Raw genomic sequence first — 12,440 nt, forward strand, 5'->3', positions numbered from 1 at the left:
TAACACATTTCCTTTAACACATTGTAACATTTCCTTGTTAATTGATTTTAGAATAAATTTTAATAACTTTTTGTGACTTTTCAGATTGACTAATATGCTAAAAAATACAAAAATCCTATCTTAACATCTTTTTTACAAAACAAAAATTTATAATTTTCAATTCATTTATTTCTTCTCCCATCAAATCATTTGACCTGAATTAGATTGTTTGGAATTGTTTCATTAGGTTTGTATAAAAAAAACTCTTGAAAATAAATTCAGCTGGACTTTTTTCCTAAAATTTTCTAAAAAATCTACATATTATACTTGATGATTAGTAGTACTTTGTATAAACACAGTCTTGTGTGTCTGTGATTTACAGGCCCTCATTAACCAGCCTTTGACTAACACCTCAAAGTGATTTGGACTCCAGTAGCTCTGAAGAATTCTATCAAGCTGTTCATCATGCTGAGCAAACCTTCAGAAAGACAGTAAGTTACTTGAAGCAGAAGCAACTAACTCTGTAATGTTATCCTGATTCCTGGGAACTGAAAGATACCTGCACACAGGTATGTTAGTCTCTCTTTATTGGGAATATGCATTCATATGTTTAAATGTGATAGACTGATTTGAAGATTGCAGAATATTTTATCATTACAGGAATAAGGATGGACATTTCTAAGATATCTTGTAATTTTTGTTGTTTTTATTTATTTTTTGGGAACAGTTACAATGCCTTTTTTATACTGAACCATCTTTTTTAGGAAATAAAACAAATATAAAGATTTAATGATATATAATTGATGATAACTTTAGAGGAAAATATTACTTTTTGTAACTGATAATCATACTAAATGAAAATATCATTTAAGAAATATGCCTAAAATGAGGTATGTTATTCTCAAAAAATTTAAAAAGTCAGGTTATTGTGTGTGTGTACACACACACACACACACACACACACACACACACACACATATATATATGATTTTAACTCGGTAATTGAAGGTTGATGTCAAAATTCATATTGACAACTTTATTTTGCATTTATTAAATTTAGCTTCTAGGATACCCCATGTTATTAAAGTCTAATGTGTTTGAAGGCTACTACTTCTCAATATTCTTAAAAAAATTACTGTTGATAATTCCAAGTTTACTTTAGGAAATCCATTAAATTGGATGGTGATTTTGTATATAACTTTTCTAATTCTTTTTAGTTTTAAGTGAAAAACGAAATTCTGGTTACTTTAAAGAGCAATTCAGTCAAATCTTCATATCTGTTTTTGCCAACCAACCATGGATCATAAATTTTATTTTAAATTGCATCTTTATTGAACGTTTACAGAATGTTTTCCTTGTCATTATTCCATAAACAATACAGAGTGTTTACATTGTATTAGGAATTATAAATAATCTATTAATGTATTAAATACCTGGGAGGATATGCATAGGTTATATGAAAATACTACAAAATTTTATATAAAGTAATTGAGCACCCTTGGAGATTTGTGCCCTTAAAGTTCCTGGAACTAATCCCCTGTAGATACTGAGGCATGACTATACATGTGCAAAAAGTTTTAGATTATCTGTATGTATGTCACATTTTATAATAATAAATCAATAGAAACTATAAATTATCCAAGTAGGAAAATGTTTTCAATATTCTCCTCCCTATATTTTAAAAATTAAATGGTTTTATTTGTATTTTATATAAACATCTGTATTTATTTATATCTATGGCTATATATGTTTCTCTGTAACTAAAGTTATATATAACTAGATACACAAACACACACACATACCTATGTATGGACTATTAAAAAGGTTTTGAAAAATATGGCTATATTTCTACTATGACTATATTTCTACCATCTAGAAATATCTGGTAAAGATCATAACATTGAATAAATAATCTAGGTCATGTAGGGTCCAGTATTCTTCTATATTATTCATATTTATTTAAAAAATATTATTGTAAAGCTGAATTAATTATTAGTAATTACTGTTGAAAGAACTATTCAATGATGTAATATGTGTCAAGATGTACATTATCCTGGGCTAGGGTTGTAGCTCAGTAGTAGAGTGCTTGCCTGGCACTTGTGAGGCAGGTGGGTTTGATCCTCAGCACCACATATAAATAAATAAATAAAATTTTAAAATACATTATTCTGAACTAGCATTAAGATAAAATTCTATTACATACTTCAGAGTAAGATTTATTCCTTATATAACTAAATTTACTTCTTTTAACTCATAAATTTATTAAATATTTATATATGTACATATGTATGTTTTAGTAGACAAGTGACATAATCAGCTCAAAAGTATAACACATACATGCTTATTTTAAAAGAAAAGAGCAGTGGAATATAATTTATATTATCTAGTCATCTTTTATTAGTCATAAGTTAACATTTTCTTTCTCATTTGAAACATTTTTAAGGAATACATTATGCAGTTCTCCTATATTCATAATATTCTACATTGTTTTCAAGATAGATTTAGGCACACTAAAATTTTAAAGTTTATTTGGACAGATATCAATACATTAATCAGAGCCTCACCAAAAGAGCTAGAAGGAAAACTTTCATAAGGTGTTCCTGGAAACAAGAAAGTATTAGATTGGTTAGGGAGGACTAGTGGCCTAGTTAGAGATTAGTTGGAAAATTCTAAGCTATTCCAACTTGGGCTTTGCATGTATAGAAATCTGGAATGCCGGAGCTATCTCAACCTAATGGTTTAATGTCTTCCCAACTAATATTTTAGAAAACATTATGGTTTAAAATTATAGTGATATATTATAAACAATTTGCATCTTTATAATTATAGGTTAAATTAATACTAATAAATATGTGAAAGTATCTGTGGGAAACCTAAAAAATGGCTTTGAAAAACTGTAGGTATATTGTACTGCCTTGTTTATATACTTGCACAATGAAAAATTGTAATTGATGTAAAACTAGCTATTGGCTTAAAGCAAATAATTATCACATAAGTAGGAAACAAACAAATGGATTTAAAACTTTCTCCTTCTTTTTGATTAATATAGCTGAGTGTTGTCTTAGGGCAAATTACTTATAGTATGTAATCATTAGCACTGGGAAATGTGTTTTTGAAATATAATAATTTTAAATAATGTAAACATAAGTAATTTGTCTTTTTAAAATTTTACTTATTTTTAAATTTTAATTTGATATATACGACAGCAGAATGCATTACAATTCATATTACACACATAGAGCACAATTTTTCACATCTCTGGTTGTACACAAAGTAGAGTCACGCCATTTGTGCCTTCATACATGTACTTAGGGTAATGATGTCCATCTCATTCCACCGTCTTTCCTATTCCCATGTTCCCTCCCTTCTCTCCCTCCCCTTAGCCCTATCTCGAGTTCATCTAATCCTCCTATGCCCCCCGAACCCCATTATGAATCAGCATCCTTAAATCAGAAAAAACATTCAGCATTTGTTTTTTTTGGGATTGGCTAACTTCACTTAGCATTATATTCTCCAACTCCATCCGTTTATCTGCATGTACCATATTTTATTCTCTTTTAATTATGAATAACATTCCACTGTGTATCTATACCACATTTTCTTTATCCATTCATCTATTGAATGGCACCTAGGTTGCATCCATAGTTACCTATTATGAATTGAGCTACTATGACTATTGATGTGACTGGGTCACTGTACTATGCTGATTTTAAGTCCTTTGGGTATAGACTGAAGAGTGGGATAGCTGGGTCAAATGGTGTTTCCATTCCAAGTTTTCTAAGGAGTCTCCATACTGCTTTCCATATTGGTTGCACCAATTTGTAGTCCCACCAGCAATATATGAGTGTGCCTTTCCCCCCACATCCTTGCCAACACTTATTGTTGTTTGTATTCTTGATATTCTTGATAGTTGCCTTTCTGACTGGAGTGATATGAAATCTCTAGTTTTGATTTCCATTGAACATTTTTTCATATATTTGTTGATTGATTGTGTATCTTCTTTTGAGAAATGTCTGTTCAGTTCCTTGGCTAAGATTTTTGAGTTCTTTATATATTCTAGAGATTAGTGCTCTATCTGTAGTGCTCTCATTCTGTAGGCTCTCTATTCACCTCACTGTTTCTTTTGCTGAGAAGAAACTTCTTAGTTTGAATCCATCTCATTTATTGATTTTTTATTTTAATTTTTGTGCTATAGGAGTCTTATTAAGGAAGTCAAGGCCTAATCTGAGTAATTTGTCTTATGGTCCACTGTTCTTTCAGGAAAGATATCAAAAGCTAATATAAGCAATCACTAAATATTCATTTGTAAAAATCATATTTAATTTATATATATCACATCATTCAAAATTTACAAATAAATCTTTTTCAAGTTAAAAAATTATCCGAATTTAGGATTCCCCATTATAAAATACTTTATTTGAATGCTGGCTATGTTATATATGAGTTTCTAAATTTATGTATGTCACAATTATTAATCCGTTTATAAAATGTCATGTCTCTGTTGATATATTAATTTACTGCTAGTATTGTTTTTAAATAGAATAATAATCAGGTTAGGTAAAAGAAAGTAAATTAGAAAATAAATGTGTTGGTTAACCTATTATTCTTTCAGAATAATAATTAGGTTAGGTAATACATTAATACATTTTTGGAAGTAAAACACCCAAAGTTCTGAATTCACTTTTGTTCTCAGCCCTCACAAAAATCTTAAGATAAATATAGATTTCTCACAAATTGCCCGTCATAATTGATTATCAACAAGTGAACCAAAATATTTGCATGTAAACATCTGAATACCAAACAGAGTGGATTTTTTTAATAGATAGGCTACCTGTAATGAGGCATGACAGATGAAAATTAGAAAGATAAAATCAACATTAACTTTGACATACTTGAATTTTTAATAGTAGGACAATTATGGGATTTTCAGTGTCTTTTCTGATATAATACACAGGTAAGTATTGAAATATGTAGGTTCAGCTTGTTAAATTTTTATCCCACTTTAACCATTATTAAAAGTAATTGTGTTGAGTAGATATAAGTGGAAAAATATTATAGCTAACATATTCTGAGTTGGAAATAATGTTATTTACAATGTTTATAGAAAATTTGGAAGGATGTACATGTTAATTCTGGAGAATAGGGCCCATATAGCAGGATAAAGGATGGGTTTGCCCTTTGTTTTAAGGAGTTGAAAAAGATATGTATAAATATATATTAGTTGAACTCTTTCAAATAATCATGAACTAAATTTATGATCAAATATAATGATTATGATCAAATATAATCATTAATAAAATACTATTATGATCAATTATGATCAAATTATATTTGCTAATTTTATGGTCAAATTATATTTGATGATGACAAGAAGATTACTATTCTACAGACAGAAATATTGGATCTTTCAAGATGTGTTGTATTCTATTTTCATCCTTTTACATATTTGATAATCATATAATTTCAAAAATATATTTATTATTTTAGTATGCTTTTGTTCATAAGAAAACTTTCCATGTATTACTAGAAAAGAAATTGTGCCTTAGATTAAACAATTTGACCTTCTTTCATAGAGAATAAAATCATACTCGGAATTTGAATCAAGTCTACATGGGCTCCAAAATTCAGTCCTTAATTATTCTGCTATACTATGAAAAGAAGTATGAAAAAAGATACTTTTGCTTCAAAAACAGGACTTCTTAGGTATCTGAGTTAAAAAAGAAAAGAAAAAAACAGAAAAAGACTTTTTCTTCATGGTGCTTTGGCTTCCTTACAAGTCTTAGTGTTAATGGTACTTAGTAATTTATTTTCAGAAGGCTAAAATGGGAGAATTTTAATTCTTTTATTTTTTGAGAGGTAAAACTCATTTTTTTAAATTAAAGAATAAGAAAAACCTTATTGTTCAAAAATATTAGAATCATTTGGAAAAAACAATGAATCCTACTTCACGTGTACACTACCACAGTCCATTCTATTTCCTTTACCAAGAAATAGTTATCTGATCTGTTATATAAAAGTTTGTGTATGTTTTCAATGAAAAAAATTTTAAGTAGAATCTTAATGCTATTTTTACCAGGTGAAAAGATGAAAAAAATGTCATTTGATTTTGCTTAAAAAACAAAACAAAACAAAACAAAACAAGAACTCATTAGTATAAAAGATACTTGGGAGAGCCTGAAGGACAATTTTAAGTCAGGAATATATGCAAAATCAGAAAATAAGAACACACAATATAGTCAGTATAGTATTTGAAAAAATTCCCTTTAAGAATAACCATAGTATAATAACAAGTCCATAGTACAATAACCAGTATAGCATTGTTGTAGGGACAAATGAGGCAAGGCACCAAAGATAGCAGGAAACAGTTTTATTTGGCTGCAGCCAGGCTCAGAGGGCACAGCTTTTGCTGTAATCAATCAATCCCCTGAACCCCGAGTTCAGGGACTTTCAGAATTTTAAACCCAGCATGTAAGGGGAGGGGATCAGAAGTTCACAGTTTGCAAAAGTTCACATGAAAGCAGCTTTTTCTCTCACTGTTCTGGGCAAGTTAACTCTTCAAGGACAACACCTGAGAAGGGGAGAGCTTCTTCTCCCCCTTCTTTCCTCCACCTGCCAGCTGTTACCATGGGCCCATTTGTAACTTATCTTAAAAATGTAGACATCTCTGTGAAGCCCAGCTCAAGGCCAGAGGCCTTGTTTGCACATTTATTTAAAGTACTATACTGGATATGTTTGTGAAAAACTAGTAAGGGGGTGTCAAGTCCCTGGAGTGCTGGTATCTTCTTGGCCAGTGGCCAAGTAAACAGGGTGACATGAAAATAGGAAGTTTATCTACATTGAACTCTTTTGCAGAGACTCTTGCTGACAGTCCTAAAATCAGCCATGATGAAGAGGCTTTTCTGTGGAGAAAGGGGGTGCCACGTCAGCATGATATGCTGAAAATATGACATTTTACTGGTCACCAAATTAATGACCTGTCATAATATTAATGGAGAGGAAAAGTGACAAGTTCATGTTTTGGTTTAAGCACAATAAACCCTAGACCTCAACAGATATTGTAAGAAAATTAGAGATTTATTTCTAAAAAGCCATAAATAATTTTAGATATATTTGTTAAGCTTCTCTATATTTTATCTACCTACTTATTTTTAAAATTAAATTATTTTAATCTTTTAAGTGAGACAGTAAACATAAAAATTATACAATTATTGGGGCACCATGTGATTGATGTTTTAATATATGTATGACTGTGTAATATTTAAGTTAAACATATCTCCTTTCTCTGTTGTGAAAACATTTAAAATATTTCGCTTTACCTTTTTGAGATTTCTCTGTACAGTCATCCTGTGGTGCAATAGCATATCAGAACTTCTTATTCCTGTCTAAATATAACTTAGTACGCATTGATTAATATTTCCTCACCTTATATATTAGTGTTCCTTAAATGCACCAATATAATATAGACTAATATAACTGAGATGATGCATTTAGTAGCTCTTAAGCCATATTAAATGCAGTAAAAAGAAATTACTTTCGTAAGTAACTTAGATATTAATATCCAGGAACAGACAAATAATATTGCTTCTCTGTGCTGATGGAATGTTTCTGATAAAAAAGAAATAACTAATTTCTTCCATTTTATTAACTCTAACAACCATGTAAATCTCTCATTTAGCTTTATACTTGTAATAGCTTTGTACCTGAGGAAAATAAATGGATTAGCGTTTTAGTCATCTTTGTGTCATTGTGACCCAAAGACCCAATAAGAACAGTTTAAAGGAGGAAAAATTTATTTTGGCTTACAGTTTCAGAGGTTTCAGTCCGTGGTCAACCACTCCATAGCTCTGGGCCCAGAATGAGGCAGAACATCATAGTGGTAGAATGTGGCAGTGGAAATCAGCTCAGGACATAGCAATCAGGAAGAGAGAGAGAGAGAGAGAGAGAGAGAGAGAGAGAGAGAGAGAGAGAGAGATATCAATCGATCTCAAGAGTGAATGAGCTCCCCCAACTTACCAGTAACAAAATATAACCCCCCAAATCATGTCCTCAGTAAACTATTTCCTCTAGCCTTACCTTACCTGCTTCTAGTCACTTCTCAAGTAGTCTATACCAATGGATTAATCCACTGGATAGATTACAACACTCATAATTATTTTACTTTAGAACATTCTTGCACTGTCTCACACATGAGCCTTTTGGGGCACTTTGTATCTAAATCATAAGAATTAGAGTAGTGGAATGAATCTGACATAACTTTCCTATGTACATATATGAATATAACTATGGTGAATCTCATCATTATGTATATCCATAAGAAATTAATTAAAAAAAAACTATGGGTAAATGGCAGAAAGATCAATAGAGGGAAGGGAACAGTAGGTGGAATGAAGGGTACTAGGGAAATTAGAACAAGATATATTTCATGCTTTCATAATTATGTCAAAATAGATTCTACTATCACGTATAACTAAAAAGAATAAAAAAAGAATTAGAGAAGCTGAACTTTAATTTTTTTTTGTTTTCCCTATGACTTGGATATCATTTTAATGTCATGTTTATGCCTACTGTTGATATTCAGTAAAATGTGAAATTAGTTCTTTGTACTTATCAAGGAAAACATTTTGTTAACATATACTAACACTGGTCAATGCTAGTTTGACCAGTGTTTGTGATGTATAATAATTATAAAACATGATGCTTTTCCTCATGGAGTTTCCAATATGTGTCTCTTAAGAAAAGCAATAGCAAACCCTACAATAGGAAATTAGTTAGTTAAGAGAAATTCATTAATTAAGAGAAGCCTATCAAATAATTAAGGAAATTATTTTCTTTGCAGATAACCGAAATGAAAATATGGTTCTACTGTCAAATGTGAGACACAGTCAAATAATTAACAGCATGGTAATGTGTTTTGAAAGATTCTCAGAAAAATTGCATTTGAGGTCAACCTTGTGAGAAGAAATGGTGTGTTGTATCTAGAAAGATGAGATTACTATGGAAAAAATAGAGAACTAAAGAATTTGTGTTTATGAAAATTATAATGATAATGGTTTGGTGAAAGTAGAAGAGTTAATATTAGAAATAGTGAGAACTTAAGCCATAAAAGTGGGACGGAGATGATTAATATAGACCTTGAAAACTAGTAGGGAAGTTTTGAATTTGAAACACTATGCACAATTAGGAGCAAATGTAGATTCTTGAGAAGGGGAGTAACATAAATAAGTTAATAATAATAATAAATAAATAAAATGATAATGCTTGTTAATATGCACAGTGTTAATCACATGCCAAGCTCTGTTTGAAGTGCTTTGCATGTGTCTTGAAGGAAAAGGAAATCCTTGTTTTCTCCATATTTTTCTTAGAGACTAGAATACTGAGTAATGGAAAATTAGGAATTTCATTCAAATTATGCAGTCAATAACAGTGAAAGTAGAATCCAAACCCAGGCAATCTTGGTACAGAGATGCTTTTAGCAACTACAATAGACTGACTATCATAATTTAGAAAGCTCTCTTTGAATATGGTGCAACTTTAACAAATATATGAATGATTCCCAGCAGAAACTAGTTACTGATCTGTGAAGCTGTTGTAGTTGATCCAGGCCAGGCATTAAATTAGGGCTCTATGAATATAGAGAGATTAACTGAGAAATACTTTGAAGAATGGTGTCATAGTCAGGTTTCCTATTAATACAGCCTGAGCCTGTAATTCAGGTGTGCATTATTTATTTATAGAGTGCTCTTAGAAGAAAGTGAGGAAGAGTAGAGGAAGGAATAAATTAAGGAAAGAGTCTTACTTCATGTTTATCTCCCAGGCTCTGAAGCAAGACTGATTGCTATTAGTCACACCCTGAAGCCAGGGGGCAGCCCTTAATACTCTGGTTCTAGCAATCATTGCCTTTGAATCCACCCAGAGGTTGAAAGCTGGGGAAGATGAAGTGAGAGTAACAGAATCATATCAACCCCCATGGCTGCTCCTGTTGAGCCTAATGCAGTTTTTCAAAAAGCATGTATCTTGTTGTTATTAGGTACTACCCTCACTGCCCCTGGAGACACTGCTGTGTCTCCTAAGGAAAGCAACAGCAAACCCTACAAAAGGAAAGGGATTTTATGTCACATTTGATATAGGCAATGAAGTAAAAGGAAACATAATGACAATCACCTAATTTCTATTCTGGATGTTCCATATTTTGACAGTGTACCAATTAGAAACAAAGTATTAAAAAAAAAAAACTTTTGAGTTTAGTTAGGTAGTGTGAAATACTACTGGAATATCTGATGCTTTTCTACAGGAATTGAGATACAAAGTTAGATTTAAAACTACCATAGCACTAATTATTGTGACTGCTCAAGAAGGATTCTGTAACATGATTGTTAAGGAGAAGTACAAAGGCCTGAAAAAATGCCTATGGCAATGAAAGGGTCAATTAGTAGGAACAGAGAGAAGTCATTGAATCAGAGGTAAGCTGATAAGAAGTCTATACTGCTTTAGCTGAAAAATGGATTTAAAAAGTGGGAGGTCAATAATGTCAAACATTATAATAAATTGAGGTGAAATTTAGAGAAGTTTAATAGATTTGTAAGGAAATAAATTTGTAGTGACTTCAACAAGAGATTTTCCAGGGTGGTTGCATTCATATACTCACACAGTTTTTGATTCTGCTTCTCTTGCACTGATGGAAACCAAATATGTACATATGAAGATATTAATTTATATTATGCATTAAACTCCTGTTCTAAAATCTAATTTAGAGCTTATGTGTCACTAAATCTAAATGCATCCTAAATTATTCTGTATTTCTATTACTGGATTAGCAGTATTTTATATGTTGTAGTTGATGGAGAATATTTATTTATGATTTAAAATTGACTAATATAGGTCAAATAGTACTATGCTCTATAGGATGTGTCCCTCCTACAGATATAGATTTTATGTGTTAAGACTGAACTGGTTAACTTTATGTTGATATGCTTTGTATACCTAGGAAAAATATTTATCCCATTTCATGGTAGTTTATGTTTGTATAGTATAATGTTATATGTAGCATTTTAGACAAAACTCATTACTTGGCAGTGATCTATTTAATTGGTATATAATAAATATTGAAGATATCTGTGCTTTAATCATTCTGTCAAACTTTGAGAAAACAAAGAATTGGCATGTGTTATGGTTTGGATGTGAGGTGTCCCCCAAAGGCTCATGTGTGAGACAATGCAAGAAGCTTCAGAGAAGAAATGATTGGGTTATAAGAGTCTTAACTCAATCAATAAATTAGATTAACTGAGTGGTAACTGAAGTAGTAAGCTATGTCTAGAGGAGGTGGGAATTGGTCTGACAAGTGGAGACCTCTTTCTCTGCTTTCTGATTACCATGTGAGCTGCTTTCCTCCACTATACTGTTCCACCACAATGTTCAGCCTCACTTTGAGCTCTGAGGAATGGATGTGGTTGTTGATGGATTGAGACCTCTGAATCTGTGAGCCCCTAATTAAACCGTTCCTCCTCTACAATTGTTCTGGTACGGTCCTTTTATCACAGCAATGAAAAAGCTGACTATAATAGAAATTGGTACAGAGAAGCGGGGTGTTGCTGTGATTAACCTGACCTTGTGTTTCAGAAAATTTTGGAGCTTTTTGGATTTGGTGGGAGGCATTTTGAGATGTGTAGCAGTGCAAGCTGGAAATGCTTTAGTGGTTGTAAGTAAAGCTTAATGGCCAATTCTTGTGGGAGCTAAGAAGATCAGAATGCCAATATTGCCGCAGTCTGGCTGGGCACAAAATCACGAGCCACCACACAGCTTGTAGGTTCAAACAGCAACTCTTTATTCCCGAACTCACACTAGCCGTCTACAATCACGTTCTGGGGAAATCCACGTTCTCTGCCCAAAATCACCCCCACTGGGCTTCTGTCTCCCAAAAAATACTGTCTGAATCCCATGAGAACTCAAGGGGAACTCAGGCAGCAGGATACGCCCTATTCCCAGCAGGAATAATCTTAAACCTGGAACGCCCTAAACCCGATTATCCTAAACCGGGAACACCCTAAACTCGGATCCGCAAGGTCACATACATGCAATGTCACTGCAAAATGTCCTATTTCCACGAGTCCTTCCACTAAGCAACATGGGGTACGCTGGCAAGGAAATTGTCATACCTACTTGGCTAATGGCTCCCAGCATCTCCCCCCTTCTGATTAATTAAACAACAAGCAATGTGGCTTAAGGACCGTGCCTAGTAGGTTGTCCAATTCAACATATGGTTCTTACCCGTCATCGGAAAACTGACCTTTAGGCATCAGCCTCCTGTCTTAGGTTGATACCACTGCAATTGGATCATACCCGTCACTGACCACCGGTCCAGCATAACAGCCATACTTGTGGATAGGTCTATGTACCAGTGGGGGGGTGAGGTTCTTTGCCTCACCTCTGTTAGCCCCCAAATTTGGCCTTGGTGCCAGTGGGGG

General features: G+C 32.4%; 1 long non-coding RNA gene across 1 annotated transcript in view; it reads left to right on the forward strand.

The window, feature by feature from the left end:
* Window positions 1-304: 304 nt before the first annotated feature.
* The window catches only part of LOC125616319, a 41,380-nt gene continuing 29,244 nt past the window's right edge, over window positions 305-12,440 (forward strand). The window contains exon 1 of the long non-coding RNA XR_007346941.1: window positions 305-548. This is a non-coding gene — a long non-coding RNA (uncharacterized LOC125616319). The remainder of the gene's footprint in view (window positions 549-12,440) is intronic.

The sequence above is a fragment of the Marmota marmota genome, unplaced genomic scaffold, assembly GCF_001458135.2.
Source record: "Marmota marmota marmota unplaced genomic scaffold, marMar, whole genome shotgun sequence".
Classification (NCBI taxonomy): Eukaryota; Metazoa; Chordata; class Mammalia; order Rodentia; family Sciuridae; genus Marmota; species Marmota marmota.